Genomic DNA, 18,909 nt, shown 5'->3' on the forward strand with positions numbered 1-18,909 from the left:
ACCTCACCCAATCTCTTAGCAACTACAGATGATATCAACCTCTTGCATAATTTTTATCAGACTGCAGCCTGTGTTATATCAAAGCAGGATATAGCCCTGATATCATTCAAGCAGAATTCTACATCTACCCATCTATCTATCGAGAACAGGGGTGTTGAACGTTTGTTATGAGGGCTGGATTTGACACAAATGAGACCTTGCCAGGCTGGGCTATGTGTGTCATAAAATTTAATGCCAGGTAGCAGACATGTGAACTTTATAAAGGACCCAGACAAACACAATTAATTTTTTTAACTTAAAATAAAACATGCTTAAAACATTAGCATGCTTGCAATATTTTGTTTTACCAATATTTTGGTAAAATACCAATATTTTGCCACTTCTAGCTATGAATTATTGCATTAAAAATTGCAGACAATGTCTGTGCTGCACCAGTCTTAAATATGCTGTTCAGGTGTTGTTTAGGTGTGCACATCTGTAGATTGCAAATCTGCTTTTGATTTATTGACATTCATTACCGAGATCTCATGGCCAATGTTTTGAGCCTAAGACCCAGAGGAAAACATGGAGCAGCTGGGCATTGTAAGCTTTTGTCTACAAAACTATAGTCTTCTCCAGAAAAATAACTACAACTCCTATGTGGCAGTGCAAGAAAAGAGAGACAGTCATGTACATTGGTCAGTATCAGCCTACTATCTGGAAAGTCTATGTTCCAGATCACCAATCAAAGGAAAATGTGAATGAAAAATCAAGGGAAATTTGCTGAGTAAACCTGGGCTGGACACACACTCTCAGCCTAATCCTGGCTTGTTGATATTGCTTTTCCAAATAGTTCACATGCTTTTCTATTGAGAAATACTGGAGGGCATGAATACAGTAAAAAAGAGGAGGGGAACCCAGTTGCACCTATAACAAGCCCAGCAAAACTCTCTCTCTCTCTCTGTAGCAAGACAAAACGCTTGTACCTTCAATAAAAACATTGCTAGTCTTAAAAGTACTTTCTTTGTGTCTCTCCCAATGGTGGGGACTAGACAAAGGAATCTCTGGGTCTTTCCTTCCTTCCCCAGGTGACAAGGAGAGGGAGGAGCTTCAGCCACTAGAAGAAAGAGAGGCTTGGCTCAGTAGCTCTGCAGTTTGATTGACAGAGCCTTGCAAATTTAATCAACACAGCAGAGCTATAGAGCAAATCTCCTTCATTTGCTGAGGCTCCTCCTCTCTCCTTCTCCCTTTGTGAAAAAGGAGGGGGAAGAGAGAAAGAGTGATGAGAGGATGCCTTGCTTGCTGGCTTATGCAGGGGAGAAACACAAAATGGTGACTGAAGAAAGCAGACAATGTCCAGTTGCTGGTGGGCCTGATTAGAACTCTCTGAGGGCCAGATCAGGTCCATGGGCCATATGTTTAACACCCCTGATCTAGAAGAAGAGTTGGTTTTTATACTCCACATTTCTCTACCTTAAGGAGTCTCAAAATGACCTGCAATCAGATCCCCTTCCTCTCCCTATAACAGGTACCTTGTGAGATAGCTGTGGCTGAGTGCATTCTGAGAGAACTGTGACTAGCCCAAGGTCACCCAGTAGGTATCATATGGAGGTATGGGGCATCAAACATGGTAGAATCTGCCACTTTCAACTACTACACCATACCTACCTCCTGAACTACCTCCTGACCTACCTACCTTCCTTCTCTCTTACATTTTGTTCCCTGGTTCTGCCATAATTGTGTTCCAAAGCGGCACACAGGAATAAAAGAAAGCATGGAGGACATTAAAATTCAATATAATTTTCCATAGGAGGGGATACACATCTGGTGTTAATTATAATTCTTCAAGGGAGGGGTACACAATGCCCATATCCCAGTCAGAGAGGCAGATTGTTATATATGTGGGATTAATCTATTCTCTTTTGGGATAAAGCAGATGAACATCCCAGGCAGTTTTGCTATCACTATATTCCTGACTCAGCCAAACTCCATTTCCCAGCAAGATTTAAGACACTGTCCAGAAACTTTGTGATTTCCTTTCTACCTGCTCTTTTGCTAATTTAATTACAGAGCACTAGGATAGCAGTGACCATGGAAACTTTAAAAAAAAGGTAGAGAGAGAGTGTACTATAGTTAGCCAGAGCTAAATTTAAAAAAAAGAATGAGAGGCAGAGCAAAGTTAAAATTCATCCAAGGAATTAGTCTCAGTATCAAAGTAATATTCGTAGGCCATTTAGAATGTCACCAGGCTTCTTAACAACGGTGATGGATGGTAACGGCTGGCGGGATAATGTAACATGAAGAAGATGATCAGCCTGTTTTACATTTCTTTCTCTTTTCTTATTTTTCCTTCACGTTTGTGGGTGAATGTGAATGCTTCTAAAAGAGGGAGGTGGAAATATGAGCTGGGGTCCGTATACAAAGCTTTATGTCCTTGCTTAGAAAGCTTTGCCATTGGCCTTTGTCCCAAATGCCCCTCTTTGGGTTCCAGACCTGGCACAGTTTTCAAGAGGGCTGGCCAGGACTGGCATATGAAGATGACCAAAAGGTGGTTGATTTATTTTCTTTCTTTCTCTGCCTTCCTTCCTTCCTTGATGAAAGAGAACATATTGATGCTAGACTGAGATTCAAATGCAAAAAAAAAAAAAAATCACTAATTTTATTTTTATTTGTTATACCCGGGATTTTGTTTCTTTCTTTTTCTTTTCTTTTAGCAGGAACTCCTTTGCATACTAGGCTACACCCCCCTGATGTAGCCAGTCCTCTAAGAGCTTACAGGGCTCTTCTTATAGGAGGATTGGCTACATCGGGGGGGGGGGGGTGTAGCCTAATATGCAAAGGAGTTCCTGGTATTAAAAAAAGCCATGGGTATGCCATTCTCCCCTCTACCAGTGGCTTTCAGATTGGCTTGTACCAATCAATATTTATTTAGTACTGTTGTCCTGATTTTTCTCCCTTACTCCAAACAGGACCCAAAGCAAAGCTAGCAGAGATCTTTCTCCCCACATCCCATTTGATCAACAACTCCACCATTTACAAATTTAGTGTAAGTGCCAAGGGAAGATAAGAGTTTCAGGAATATTTATTTATTTATCAAATTTATATCCCACCCTCCCCTGACAGGCTCAGAGCGGCTAACAACAGTTTAAAAACAGTAACAATTAACAAAGATAGACTATTAAAAATAAAATATATAATAAAACATTTTGATACATCAGCAGTCATTAATCCATTCATTAAAAATCCAAGATGGCATGTTTCTGAATTCCATTATATTAATTCAGTGAGATTGTTGGTGCTGTAAGGTAATAGTCACCTCCCCCTAACCATTGAAAGCAAGTTTGAATAATTTGGTCTTACAGGCCCTATGAAATTGTGGCAGGTCACGCAGGGCCCTGATGTTTTCGGGGAGGGCATTCCACAAAGTGGAGGCTATTACCGCTTGAGCTCTGGTGGTGGATAATCGAGCTTCTTTCGGTCCAGGGATCTTAAGGAGATTTTGAGTCCCTGAACGTAGTGCTCTCTGGGGTACATATGGGGAAAGGTGATCCCGAAGGTAGACAATGTGATGTCACTTCTAGGTGATGCTCTATTAATTTCCCCAATCTCTATGGTCCTTCCCATAGAGATCGAGTAAATTTTATGAAAGTTCTATATTATTCTTATAAAAAGAGAATTCATTATCAGCTCTTACATGTAAAATTACTAAATGGTTAAGACAATATATAGGTTTTTTTAGATGGTTTAAATTTAGTAAAATAATTCATCTAACTGTAAATGATGTAACCTTTTTATCACTAATAGAATATTGCAACCAAGAAAATTTTTATCTATTCTTTTAAAGAGATAACTCACTTCAAAATACTGTAATAAATATGTTTTAATATCTGCTCACATGTGGATTATTACTAAAACAGTTGATTTTACTGGATTTTATTTGTATGTAGCTATTCATCAAATTTGAAAATTATTGATGAATCCATACCTTCCCCTTCCCCTTTTTTCCTTCTGTACCCCATCTTTTTTTTTGGGGGGGGGGGAATAAAAAAAAATTAAAACACAGATTGGGAAAATTCAGAGCAGTAGTCTGTGACATCACTTCTGGGTGGAGGGTCTATGCATGTGGCATCACTTCTGACTGATGCTCTAGGCCTCCCCACCCCCACTTTCTATGGTCTTTACCAATGCAAGGGTGTGACAAGCATAATTCAACTCCAAAGGGAGTTCTAGCCATCACATCTAAAGGAACCGCACACCTTTTAAATGCCTTCCTTCCACAAGAAATAATGGATAGGGGTGCCTTCTTTTGGGGCTCATAGAATTGGACCCCCTGGTCAAATTGTTTTGAAACCTGGGGGTATTTTGGGGAGAGGCACTGGATGCTATGCAGAAAATTGGGTGCCTCTACCTCAAAAAACACACACACACAGAGCCCCGGATACCTGTGGATCAATTCTCCATTATTTCCTATGGGAATAATACTTCATACGGAATAATAGAGTTCCCAGCGGACATTTCCCCCCCCCCCCTGCTTTCTGATGACCCTGAAGCGGGGGGAGGTCCTCCAAACCGGGGGATCCCCTGCTCCCACCTGGGGATTGGAAACCCTATTTCTTCTGTAGGAAATAATGGATAGGGGCACCTTCTTTTGGGGCTCATAGAATTGGACACCCTGGTCCAATCTTTTTGAAAGTTGGGGGATATTTTGGGGAAAGACACTAGATGCTATACTGAAAATACCCATGAATCAATTCTCCATGATTTTCTATGGGAATAAATCTCCATAGGGAATAATAGAGTGCCCAGCAGACATTTCCCTCCCCTCACCCCGCTTTCTGACAACCCTGAAGTGGGGGGAGGGCCTCCAAATCAGTGGATCCCTTGCCCCCACCTGGGGATTTGCAACCCTAACCAGGGATCTCCAGCCTTTCTGAGCCTGTGGTCTAGGGTTGCCAATCCCCAGGTGGGAGCAGGGAATCCCCCAGTTTGGAGACCTGGGGGGAGGGAAATGTCTGCTGGGAACTCTATTATTCCCTATGGAGATTTATTCCCATAGAAAAGCATGGAGAATTGATCTGCGGGTATCTGGGGCTCTGAGGGGACTGTTTTTTGTGGTAGAGGCACCTAGGCTTCCCAAATCCCCCGCCCTGGCGGGGGACCCCCGGTTTCGCAGCCTCCTCTCCCGCTCTCCAAAAATCTGGAGGCGGGGGGGGGGGGGGAGGGACGGCGCTTCCCCCTCACAGGGCCGCCGCAGCAACACCAGCGCCGCCGCTGCTGCCGGTCCGGGCACAGACACAGGCAGCAGCAGCCGCCGCCATTGCCGCCGCCGTTGCCGCTGGCCCGGGCCGAGCCGGCCCCGGGCACAGACACAAGCAGCAGCAGCCGCCAGTGGGCCAGTGCCGCCGCTGTTCCTGCTGACCCGGGCCGAGCCGGCCCCGGGAACAGACACAAGCAGCAGCCGCCGCCAGTGGGCCAGTCCCGCTGCCGCCGCTGTTGCCGCTGGCCCGGGCCGGCCCCGGGCACAGACACAAGCGGCAGCCGCCGCCAGTGGGCCAGTCCCGCCGCCGCTGTTGCCGCTGGCCCGGGCCGGCCCCGGGCACAGACACAAGCGGCAGCCGCCGCCAGTGTCGCCGCCGCCGCTGCTGCCGCTGGCCCGGGCCCGGCCTTGGGCACAGACACAAGCAGCAGCAGCCGCCAGTGGGCCAGTGCCGCCACCGCCGCTGTTCCTGCTGACCCGGGCCGAGCCGGCCCCGGGAACAGACACAAGCAGCAGCCGCCGCCAGTGGGCCAGTCCCGCCGCCGCCGCTGTTGCCGCTGGCCCGGGCCGGCCCCGGGCACAGACACAAGCGGCAGCCGCCGCCAGTGGGCCAGTCCCGCCGCCGCCGCTGTTGCCGCTGGCCCGGGCCGGCCCCGGGCACAGACACAAGCGGCAGCCGCCGCCAGTGGGCCAGTCCCGCCGCCGCCGCTGTTGCCGCTGGCCCGGGCTGGCCCCGGGCACAGACACAAGCGGCAGCCGCCGCCAGTGCTGCCGCCGCTGCGGCCCAAGTTACAGGCTCCGAGGAGAGCGGCAGAGGGTCTCCTCTGAGCAAGTTGTGATGGAAGCCAGCAATGAGACCTGCTGGCCAGCCTGGCCCCACACCCTGTTGTTGCTTCTCCCCCACTCAATGAGTTGCTACTAGTCTTTCCTTTTGGTCAAGGGAGGACAATTACCGTAAGTTGGCATTGATGAGAGGATATGTTTTGCCTACACTCTTCTGGAAGTGGCACCCTGGGGGTACAAAAAAAGGACACTATTTATCTTGCCTCAGGTTGTAGCTTGGAAAAGGCATCAGAGCCAGAGCCCCTGCGGATGTTCTTGATAGCAAAATGTAAGTAAATACCTGCCACTCCAGTTAAACCCCTGCAGGGACGTAGTCTGGACAAATTCTCCCCCCCCCCCCCCCGGCCGGGTGAAAATGCATCGCAGAAATATGCTAAACAAATCAACTGCAGATTCCCTTTGGTCTGTGTCTTGAAAAATGGCGGCTAATGATGTTTTCGGGATTTTGGTGGGTTTCTTCATCCCCTTCCCATCTTCAAATGCTTCTTTATTCCGTAATTACATTGTTTATGGCACTGGTATTATCTTCTGGGACTTTGGTATTGCTGTTTTAATCTGCTGTTTGCGCCAGCTGGTTTTATGGCTGTGTTCTCTTTTGATCCTTCTGGTTTTGTTTTTTTTAAATACAGGTTTTATGTCTTACTAGAAGTTGTTGTTGCCAGTTGCTATTTTGAGGCCTTGGAGAGCATGTGCCCCCCCCCCCAGTTTTTGGAAATATCCCAGTGGGGTCTTAAGTGCCATGAGCAGCCAGAAGGCAGCCCCCCAAGGCTTGCTTCTTTACTGGCTCCTTGGTATGGTTCCTGTGGGAACCTTCTTTTTCCACCAGCACAACCATTCTCCCCCCACCCCCAGCTGAAGGGAACAGCAGAGAAGCCAGTAGACCTTATTTCTTGTTTTCCTTATGATCAAAATGACTCAGGTCAGTTTGGGTGAAATCTCCAAGTTCCTTCTGATCTCTGCCAAAGTGATTTGAGTCATTCTGGTTTTGAGGGAAACAGACTTGTAAAAGCCTTCTTTGGTCAAAGCAGAACAGAGCTGGGATCCTTTGGTCTGTACCAGTGTTCTCTCTAAGTTGAGTTAGTGTGAGCTAGCTCACAGTTTTTTAACCTCCAGCTCACACATTTTTGTCTTAGCTCAAGAAAAATGGCTCCAGAGAAAACTAATTTATGCAGTAGTTCGCAACTTTAATGCCAGTAGAAAGTAGAATTTTTGCTCACAAGACCCCACAGTATTGGTCTATACCCTCAGTTTGAGCGAAGTTGCCCTCAGCTTTGCTGGGCAGCCAAAGCTTTCATTTCCAAGTAGGCGAGTTTCCAGTGTAGCATGTTTCCAAGTCAACGTGGCTCTGTATACCGGTGTGTGTGTGTGTGATGGCCAGAACTCCCTTGAAGTTCAATTATGCTTGTCACACCCTTGCTCTCGGCTCCGCCCCCAGTCTCCTGGCTCCACCCCCAAAGACTCCTGGCTCCACCCCCAAAGTCCCCAGATATTTCTTAAATTGGACTTGGCAACCCTAGAGGCACCACATTTTCAGTACAGCATCTAGTGCCTCTCCCCAAAATACCTCCAAGTTTCAAAAAGATTGGACCAGGGGGTCCAATTCTATGATCCCCAAAAGAAGGTGCCCCTATCCTTCATTATCTCCTATGGAAGGAAGGAATTGAAAAAGTGTGCCGTCCCTTTAAATGTGATGGCCAGAACTCCCTTTGGAGTTCAATTATGTTTGTCACAGACTTGATCTTGACTCCACCCCTAATGTCTCCTGGCTCCACCCCCAAAGTCCCCAGATATTTCTTGAACTGGACTTGGCTACCCTACTGTGGTCACCTTTGGATTTTTTACACTGTGTGGTCGGCACAGCCACAAAATGGCTGCCACAAAAGAGCTGCCATAGGAGGCAGAGCCAGTCATAAAATGGTTCCCACAGCTGCTCTCAAAGCAGTCTTTTAAAAATAATCTTCACAGCCAATCAAATCTTCAAAGGCTAATCAGAACCCTTACTGGGCAAAAGCCCCACGGGGCCCTGCCTACTTTCTAGGACCACTTGGTGAGCACTAGGAAAGGTATCAGTGGGTACCATGTAGGGCTGCCAAGCTCCCAGATGGGGTGAGGGCTCTCCTGTTCTGGAGGTTCCCCACCCACTGGCCCTCAGTGGGCTGGTGGTGGGGGGAATTCCCTCCTGATGTTGCCAGCATGATGATATCACTCATAAGTGACATCATTGCGCTGGCAATGTCACACGCCAGCCACTCTAGGAGCTTCCAGGTAAACTCTATGGTTTTCCTGGACGCTCTACCAATTTCTAAGTTCTAGCAATTTGGGAGGGAAACTATGGTACACTTCTTCATAGGTACTCTATGGTATCTTTATGTGCCCACCATACTATGTGCCTAGTACCATGGCACCCCTGGGCACCATATTGAGGGCCGCTAATTTATACTCTCTCTTCTCAGCAAAGTTTGAAGCTATCATAAGGTGCCTTCCTCCAGCTAGGGTTGCCAGGTCCCTCCTGGGAAGTATAGGGGATACTTACTAGGAAAAAAAGGAAGGCCTAGATCATATTGCTGGTGTTGTCCTGGAAGTGCATCATACTGTTGTCACTGCGACATGCTGGTATTTGGGCAAAAACTCTATTGTAAAAACTACTTCTACCATTGAGTTTTTGCTCAAATACCATATGTCACTGGCATGGTGATGTCACATCCTGTGTGATGCCAGCAACATGGCCTGGACCTTCCTCTTTCTCTTGGTAAGTCCCTCAATTGGTCAGCTAATTCGTGGGGGGTTCTGGTAGTGGGGGACCCCCACCTCCAACTGGTGAGGGACAGCAGTCTTGCCTCCAGCTAAGGAGATTTCTTTGAGGTTATGGCTTTGCCACTGGAGAAGTGACTCTTTCTAGGGCTTTTTTTTTTTTGTAGCAGGAACTCCATTGCATATTAGGCCACACACCTCTGATGTAGCCAATTCTCCAAGAGCTTACAGGGCTTTTAGTACAGGGCCTACTGTAAGCTCCAGATGGATTGGCTACATCAGGGGTGTGTGGCCTAATGTGCAAAGGAGTTCCTACTACAAAAAAAGCCCTGGACAGTAGAAAGAACTAATTAGGATGGAGGAAAGCTTCACCTAACAGAGTAATGTGACTAAAACTCCCCCAGTGGCATCAGTTCTCCAGCATCTCAGGAAATGAAAGGCCTCGTCCAATTCTTTAACAAGCAGACAGTATGGAAAGAACATGAGACCTTCTGCATTACAAAACTTTCACTCTACCACTGAGCCAAAGTCACTTCAAACAGCTCATGTGCAAGGTTGTTCTCAGTTGTTTGACATCCAGATACTGCCTCTTTCTAGGGCCTGCCGGATGCACAGCCTTTCATTTCCTCCGCATACCTCAGACTTAACTTCCTTTGTGCAATGGAAATATTTTTTTTTTTTTGTCAAGTCCTGCTGGGTCTCAATGATTGAAATTCTGTGTTTGTGTGCCAATTTTCCAGCTGACAACTTTTACAATTGTCGGGACATAAAGGCCCGAAAATGAGCGCATTCCTAGATGACCATCAGTGTATAATTAGCCTATTAAAATTGTCAAGATGCTACTTTTGGTTAGTTAAAAGATGCATCAAAATCAGTCTGTTGCTGAATAATATGCCTTTTCTTCTCAAGGAGAAGGCAGATTTATTATTTAGTCTGTGATTAATGGCAGAGACATGGGGACATTGCAGCATGATGGTGATATGATTCCATTGGTGAGTTTGTCCATTTGTGAGTTCAGTTTTACAGCTGAACCCTGGGCTTCGTAGCCTTTTCCCCAATGGCAACAGCTGCACCACATTGCTTTTCAAATGCCCATTTCTTTGCAAAGACTTTTTTAAGCTAAGGGTCTCAGTGGGATGCCCAGCAAGACATTGAACAAATTATTCTGATTTGAGGCCGGATCCCAGACTTTTTGAGTTCTGGGCAACAGAGTATAGCAAGGTCTCACTTGTCCTTCACCTTTGGTGCCAATAACTGTCTTCTTCTAGCCACTCTCTTTCACTGGGCTCTCCCCTTTGGCTCCACCTATCCACTCTAACCACTCCTGTGCTGAAATCAGGGTAGTGGACAGTTCACTGTATCCTACTAATGTGCTCTGTTCTTGTTGTGTATCGGTTGTTTTGACTGCTGGTTTGTTATGTCTGTTAGTTGACCTTGAAGCATACTTCATTGCCCTCCAGGACCCTCATGCCTACATTCTGATTGGCTGTTCTTTTAGAACCAGCCAATCAGGACACAAGGCATTTATCTCAGGAAATGCAAATGAAGGATCCTGGAGAGACCAATAGGGTGGATTGCTGCCCACAGTGTTTAACTCAGGCCAAATTTATATTAGGAGTTGCCTGTTTGCGTTCAGTTCAATTCTGCTCTTGTTCGATAAACATTCTTGCTTACCTGAAGCTGGCTGAACTCACTATATAATAGTTCTTCTGGCTCAGGGGACAGGAGAGACTGGCAGAAAGTGGAGACCTGTTTTCTCCTTGCCTTATTCTTCTGTCTCTGTACTTAGTGGAGCAGGAAAGATAAAGCAGGGGAAAAGATGGAAGCAACCAGTGTTGAAGCAGCAGCAGCTGACTCCTAGGTAGCCCTTGGACCCTGTAAACTGCCCTACCTGGGCAATTGCTGATGCCAGCCGTGCTTGAGTCTGATGTCTTGCCCAGGGGACAGAATATCATATGAGCGAATGGCTGGTATGCTCAGTCACTTGCCAGTTTGGTTTGCAGCCCACCTGTAAATTGCAATTAGTTCCATCCCAACAGTTGGCAATTTGACTGTGCAAAGAAAGATTATGGATGCACATTCCCATGCTGCTTTCCCACGCTTTTCCCCTGATCTGCCATCCCCTCCTCCCTCTCCCTCTACTTTTCAGAGCATTCTTTCAGTACACAAAACAGTAACATTTCATAGAGAATGACTTACAGTTGTGAAACGTCTATGTCTGTCCCTTATGTCTGCCTTATTTGATGTTTGTGAGTTGCTAAAACAGGCAAGTTGTCCAGATCTGGAAAAATGCACTTGCCCATTCTCCAATGTTCTTTTTGATATATCTCCCACACCCACCAAATTGATAGTTTTAAACATATACGACATCCAAAAGAGGGCAATGAGACTGCATAATGTGTTTTCGTCCTAGTCTTGGCACATCATGTTATCATGATTTGTTGCCCAATGTTTATCCAGGACTTTTTTTGAGCAGGAATGTACAGGAATACAGTTCCGGCTGTCTTGGTGTCAGAGGGTGTGGCCTAATATGCAAATGAGTCACTGCTGGGCTTTTTCTACAAAAAAGCCTTGCATTTGTCTATTCAAACAGGGTGTCTGGATGGAGACTACTCTGGGCATATACAGCCTGCACTGCTACAGAGAAATGGACTTTAAAAAAATGTAGAAGAGACCTAGCATGCCCTGGATAACCATATGACAGTGGATCATGATGAGGAACTATAATATATAAATTACTACTGTAGCTTATTTCTCAGGGTATAACCCTGTAGCATACAAAGCTTCTTATGCATAAAATCCTAATGAAACAGCTACATGGATAGCTGCCAGGCTGCATGCTGCAGACTCCACTGGCACAAAGCTAATTCACTGGTATCTAATTCAGGCTTCAGACAAAACAGTGAGACAACCCAATGAGTGGCTTGACTCATGTATAAACAAGCAGTTCTGTCATGGTAAGGTTGGATGTCAAGCACACTTCTCATGAAACTAAGTCACACTTTTGGTGAAGTTTGCAGCATCCTGGAGACGGGTGCAGCACCCCAAGTTTCCACATTTTCCTGGGTTCTTTTCTGGAAGAAAGAATATTTCACCTACTGGAAAGAGAATAAGATGGGTTGCTTCATAAGGATTTGTCACCATGTTTAAAGAGGCTTCAGGATCCAGCCTAGAACTGGATTTGGGCTTGTCATTTTACAAACTTGAATCATATTTAATAATGTAAGCTTTCATGTACATGCACACTTCATCAGACAATGAAATGGAGTACAATGAGCAGTGCTACGTATAGCTGGAGGGCAGTGATTAAGCATGCAAAGTAATACAAAGTTAGAATCCAATGGCAAAACAGTAGAGTTAACAAATTGAAAGAACAAGTTTGGTCTGGATAGCATTTGCGTGGGGAAATAACAAAGGCAATAAACATGACAGACTGCAGAATGATGGCGAGAGTGTCACAAGGCAATAAATGCAGAATCTGTTAATTGTTCTATTGCTCCTCAAGCCTGGGTTAAACTGAGAGGTGTACCTGTACACCTAACTTACTTTTTAACATGTAGCATACATTATAAACATCATTCAAGTTTGCCAATACAAAAAAGAATACATTAGAATATAGTAGAAGATGGGTTTAGCATATGTAAAGAGATAAACAACCAATATCCCTTATTTAAGTTTGCCAGTACAAAAAAAGACATTATTCTGATACACTATTCTAAAAGAAAAATACATTGGAATACTATGGATGTATAGCTCTACTTATTGAGAATGGGTTTAACATATGTAGTGAGATAAGAAACCAATATCCCTGTTCAGTCCCAGGGAGGTGTTTGTTCCAAGTGTCATAATAACTTGTGATTCAACATTTTCTCTTTCCATTCTGTTCTTGAAATTCCTTTGCAGTAAAACAGCTACTTTCCCATTGAATGTCCTGGAAGGTTGAAGTGTTCTCCTACAGGTTTCTCAGTTTTGTAATTCCTGATGTCAAATTTGTGTCCATTTGTCCTTTACCATAGAGCAGGGGTGGGCAAACTTGCTTAATGTAAGAGTCACATAGAATAAAAATCAGATGTTTGAAAGCCAAAAGACATGAATGTCAGGTGTTTGAGAGCTGCAAGGAAGGAAGGCAATAAATGGGGGGTGAGAGAGATGGACAGAAAATAACTTCAACTTTAAATGCACTGTCCAAGCCATGAGCTGGCTTGGCTTGGAGAAGTGACTTAAAGAGAGAAATGCCTTCTCCAAGGCAGCCAACAGGGTGGTGGGAGCTTCAAAAGCCACACAATAGGCTGCAGTTTGGCCACCCCTGGAATAGGATTTGTCCTGTTTGCCCTATGTAAAGAGCTGAAGAGCATTGTTGGCATTTGATGGCATATATAGTGTTGGAAGATGAACAAGTGAATGAGCCCGAACTGAGCCCAAAATTTGTTAGGTTAAGTCCAGTGATTGTGTTGTCTAGGTGTATGTGGCATTAAAGTTGGCATTTGGGTTTATTGCAAGCTCTGGTACCAGTGTGCATACTCACATGAGATGTTGTATTGTTGTGGGTGAGGAGTTGCTTGAGATTGGGGGGCTGTCTGTGTACTACTTTGCATGCTTAACCACTGCCCACCAGCTATATGTAGCTCTGCTCACCATACCCCATTTCATTGTCTGATGAAGCGTGCATGCACATGAAAGCTTACATTCTGAATAAACTTTGTTGGTCTTAAAGGTGATACTGGACTCCAACTCTGTTCTATTGCTTCAGACCAACATGGCTGCCCACTGGATCTACCTCTCTCTCTCTCTCGGCTTGGCTTCGCGAACGAAGATTTAAGAAGGGTGCAATAGTCCACGTTTGCTGCAGGCTCGCTGGTGGCTGACAAGACCAATGTGGGACAGGCAGGTCCGGCCACAGCGGCTGCAGGGAAAAGTCTGATTTAGGGTTGGTGCTATAGCAGTGCGATTCTTCCTCAATCTCCTTTTGTCCTCAAGACCAGCTATGCGTGCGTTCTCAAAGGAAGAGACAGCCTGGTGGATGGTGTGCCTCCATGCTTTGCGATCTGAGGCTAGGTCAGACCACTGGTGATGGTTGATGTGACAGGTGCTAAGGGATTTCTTCAAGGAGTCCTTGTACCTCTTCTTTGGTGCCCCTCTATTTCGATGGCCGGTGGAGAGTTCGCCATACAGGGCAATCTTGGGAAGGCGGTGGTTTTCCATCCTAGAAATATGCCCCGCCCAGCGCAGCTGCGTCTTCAACAGCAGTGCCTCGATGCTGGTAACCTCTGCCCGCTTGAGGACTTCAGTGTTGGTCACAAAGTCACTCCAGTGGATGTTGAGGATGGTGCGAAGGCAGCGCTGATGAAAGCGCTCAAGGAGTCGCAGGTGATGACGGTATAAAACCCACGATTCGGAGCCATAGATGAGGGTTGTCATCACAACCGCTTTGTAAACATTGATCTTTGTGCCTTTTTTCAGATGCTTGTTGCTCCACACTCTTTTGTGCAGTCGGCCAAATGCACGGTTTGCCTTTGCCAGCCTGTTGTCAATCTCCTTGTCGATCTTGGCATCTGAGGAGATGATGCACCCCAGGTAGCTGAACTGCTGGACTGTCTTCAGAACTGATTCACCCACAGTGATGCAGGGAGGGTGATAATCTTCCTGGGGTGCAGGCTGGTGGAGAACTTCTGTCTTCTTCAGACTAACTTCTAGGCCGAATAGCTTGGCAGCCTCTGCAAAGCAGGATGTCATATGCTGCAGAGCTGATACCGAGTGGGAGACGAGTGCAGCATCATCAGCAAACAGTAGCTCTCGGATGAGTTTTTCCATTGTCTTGGAGTGTGCCTTTAGTCGCCTCAGGTTGAACAGGCTGCCATCGGTGCGATAGCGGATGTAGACACCATCGTCCTCATCTAGATCTACTGCGGCTCTTTGAAGCATCATGCTAAAGAAGATCGTAAAGAGAGTTGGCGCGAGAACGCAGCCTTGCTTTACACCTATGCCTATTGGGAAGGGCTCCGAGAGGTCGTTGCAGTGTCTGACTTGGCCTCGCTGGTCTTCGTGTAGCTGGATGATCATGCTGAGGAACCTTGGGGGACATCCTAAACGTTCCAAGATTTGCCACAGGCCTTTCCTGCTAACGGTATCGAAAGCTTTGGTAAGGTCGACAAAAGTCACATACAGAGCCTTGTTCTGTTCCCTGCATTTCTCTTGGAGCTGCCTGAGAACAAATACCATGTCGGTGGTGCTCCTGTTAGCTCTGAAGCCGCACTGGCTCTCTGGGAGGAGTTCTTCTGCAATGGTGGGCACCAGTCTGTTCAGGAGTATTCTGGCAAGGATTTTGCCTGCGATGGAGAGCAGGGTTATCCCCCGGTAGTTGGAGCAGTCTGACTTTTCCCCTTTGTTCTTGTATAGGGTGATGATGATTGCATCGCGAAAGTCCTGTGGTAATTTGCCTTGTTCCCAGCAGGTGACAAGTACTTTGTGAAGTGAGCTATGTAGTACTGTGCCCCCATGCTTCCAGATCTCTGGTGGAATTCCATCAACTCCTGCTGCCTTGCCACTTTTCAGTTGCTTGATGGCTTTAACAGTCTCTTCTAGGGTGGGGATCTCATCCAACTCTGTTTTCACCGGTTGAAGTGGGGTGAGGTGGATTGCTGAATCTTGAACTACGCGGTTGGCACTGAAGAGAACCTGAAAATACTCCGACCACCGGTTCAGTATGGATGCCTTGTCTGTGAGGAGCACTTGGCCGTCTGCACTATGCAAGGGACTCTGAGCCTGATATGATGGACCATATACTGCCTTCAGGGCTTCGTAGAACCCTCTTAAATCACCAGTGTCTGCACACAGCTGGGTTCTCTCTGCAAGCTTGGTCCACCACTCGTTCTGAATGTCTCGAAGCTTGCGCTGGAGGTTGCTACATGCAGCGCGAAAGGTTGCTTTTTTCCCAGGACAGGAGGGCTGAGCAAGATGTGCTTGGTAGGCAGATCTCTTTTTTGCCAGTAATTCTTGGATCTCTTGATTGTTCTCATCAAACCAGTCCTTGTTCTTCCTTGTGGAGAACCCGAGGACTTCTTCAGAGATCTGCAGGACGGTAGTTTTTAGGTGTTCCCAGAGTGCTTCTGAAGAAGGGTCTGTGGGGCAACTGAGGTCCTCAATTCTTGACTGGAGTTTTGCCTGGAAGGCAGCTTTAACTTCGGCTGACTGGAGGCTGCCAACCTGAAACTTCCTCCGAGGGATACCTCCTCTCCTGGGTGTGGGCTTAAAGTGAAGACGGAGATTGCAGCGTACAAGACGATGATCCGTATGACATTCTGCGCTGGGCATTACTCGGGTGTGTAAGACATCTCGAAGGTCTCTCTGGTGCACCAGAATGTAGTCGATAAGGTGCCAATGCTTGGACCGTGGGTGCATCCAGGTTGTCTTCAGACTGTTCTTCTGCTGGAAGATAGTGTTGGTGATGGTGAGCTGGTGCTCCATGCAGAATTCTAGCAGGAGGCGCCCGTTGTCATTGCAGTTGCCAATGCCGTGTTTGCCAAGTACTCCTTTCCAGGCTTCCGAGTCTTTACCTACTCTGGCATTGAAGTCGCCAAGGATGATCACCTTGTCCTCTGTAGGGGTCTTCCGTACGAGGTTGCGTAGATCAGCATAGAACTTGTTCTTTTCTGCAGGATCTGCTTGAAGGGTTGGGGCATACACACTGAAGAGTGTTGCATGCTGCTTGTTTTGAAGTGGGAGGCGCATGGACATGATGCGATCTGAGTGACCTGTTGGAAGGTTTTCGAGTTTGGAGGCAATGGAGTTCCTGACCATGAAGCCAACGCCAGAAAGGCGGCTCTCAGCCTTTGACTTACCCGACCAGTAGAGGGTATAGCCAGCACCGTGTTCTTGAAGACTACCTTCCTCAGGGAAACGGACCTCACTGAGAGCTGCTATGTCGATATTCAACCTGAGAAGTTCGTGGGCAACTAGAGCAGAGCGTCGTTCAGGGCGACCACTGCCTACTGTGTCAAGCATGGTTCTGATGTTCCAACACGCAAGCTTTAGTCTTTGCACACTTTGTGAGGCAGGTGCATGCCTTTTCTTTGTTGTTATTTTTCGACCGCAAGTAAGGATGCCCGTTGACCGCGGCTAGCCAACTGGGGTGGGGGAGACGAGCTTTGTTTAGGCCACCTTTTCTAGGCCCCTCTCCGTGTGGAGCAAGCAGTGCTGTCCCTAGATAAGGCTGCTTGGTCGTTCAGGGTGCTGCCGAAAGATGCTTTCGTCTCCGGGTTAGCATCAGGCGACCAATATCCTGAACCGCCTACATGCAGGATCGGGACTGCGGCTTCCAGTGGCACCTTCCACCTGCCGTTTCGCCCCTTGCCTATCGCTGCAGGACTTGATGCGTTGTGGGTTGTGTGTGTGGATATGCCCTTCAGGCCTGCGCAGAGGAATTTTTTAGGTGAAGCGCAGTGTGCGCGGTACTGGCTCCACCCTTTCACCTGGGGGTCATCTGCCATGGCCCAGTAAGCCGGGACGCCGGCAGTGAGTCCTCCAGGTGGTAGGTGTTACATTAACGAGCTCTATCTGCCCGGGTTTGATGTTAGAGTTTTCCTTCTCTTAGGCTGACGAAGTTGGTGGGCCCAGCCTGCCCATCCGGTTGGGGTGGTGGGGGTGGGCTCCCTCTGGGAATCCTACCCCCCCAGGGAAAGTGCATGCGCAATACATAGCCTCTCCTCTCCTCTCCCGGTGTAGTGAACGCCGCGTGGTCACTGTCTGGCTATGCCTGGCAGATGGTCACTGCAAAGGCTCAATTAATCACTCTGCAGAGCTACTGAGACAAGCCTCTCTTCCTTATAATGAATGGCTGAGGCTCCTCCCCCTCCTCGTGCCCCTGGGAAGGAGAGAAAGAGCCAGAGCTTCCTTTGCTCAGTCCCCACCATCAGGAGAGCTACAAAGAATGCTTTTAAGACTAGCAATGTTTTAGTGAAGGTATGAACATGTTGCCTTGCTACAGAGAGAGAGAGACAAAGAGAGAGAGTTTTGTTGGGCTTGTTATGGGTGTAACTGGGTTCCCCTCCTCTTTTTCACTGTACTCATGCCCTCCAGTCTTTCTCAATAGGAAAGCATGTGAACTATTTAGAAGAGAAATATCAGCATTAGGCTGAGAGTTTGTTCCACCCCAGGTTTACCCAGCAAATTTTCCTTAATTTCACATTTTCCTTTGATTGTGGGTCTTGAATTTAGACTTCCCAGACAGTAGCTTGACACTGACCACTGTATGCGGCTGTCTCTCTGTTCTTGTAGTTTTTTTTTGGGGGGGGGGTTGTTTTTTTAGTTGTAGTCATTTTTCTGGGGAAATTGATAGCTTTGTAGACAAGCACATAGCCCTCAGTCTGTGCCATGTTGCCTTCACATGTTCTTGACTAGTACGTGAAGCAACTTCTGTACAAAAGCTCACAATGCCCAGCTGCTTCATGTTCCTCTGGGTCTTAGGCTCAAAGCATTGGCCATGAGACGTCTGTAATGAATGTAAGTTAATCAAAAGTAGTAGTGGATCTACCTACATATTTAATAATGTTACAATTAAAGTGTAACAATGGGTTGGGTCCAGCCGGAGTGTTCATTTAATCTCACCCAATTTCCTTCTTTACTGCAGGTTCATCCCTTGTGGTTTTTTGTAGCATTAAATCCCATGATCTGGTGGGATTTCTGGTGGTCCAGGACAGCCTTTTGGGGGGACCACTCCATCTTTCATCTGCAGAAGAACAGGTTGAATCCAACCCAACATTAGCAAATAATTGTCATGGTTTCAATGGGAAACAAATCTTCAGATATAACTTTCCCTACAATGAACTGGAATAAAATTCTCAGTGGTGTTACTTCTCACCTGAAAGATCCTCTCTTCCCAAATTTCATGCACAGAGAAGAAAATGTCCATATTCTAATGGGGTTAAAATTCTTACTTGCAGAATCATTTATCAGATCTCATCGCACTGACATACAGAATATTTCCCCCTAAGGAACTACTATTACAGGAAGCTTGTCCCTCAACCCCAAGTGGTTCTGATTTGCTAACATGTTTTTTTTTTCAGTCTCAGACAACAGTTTAA

Source organism: Heteronotia binoei, chromosome 21, assembly GCF_032191835.1.
Source record: "Heteronotia binoei isolate CCM8104 ecotype False Entrance Well chromosome 21, APGP_CSIRO_Hbin_v1, whole genome shotgun sequence".
NCBI lineage: Eukaryota > Metazoa > Chordata > Lepidosauria > Squamata > Gekkonidae > Heteronotia > Heteronotia binoei.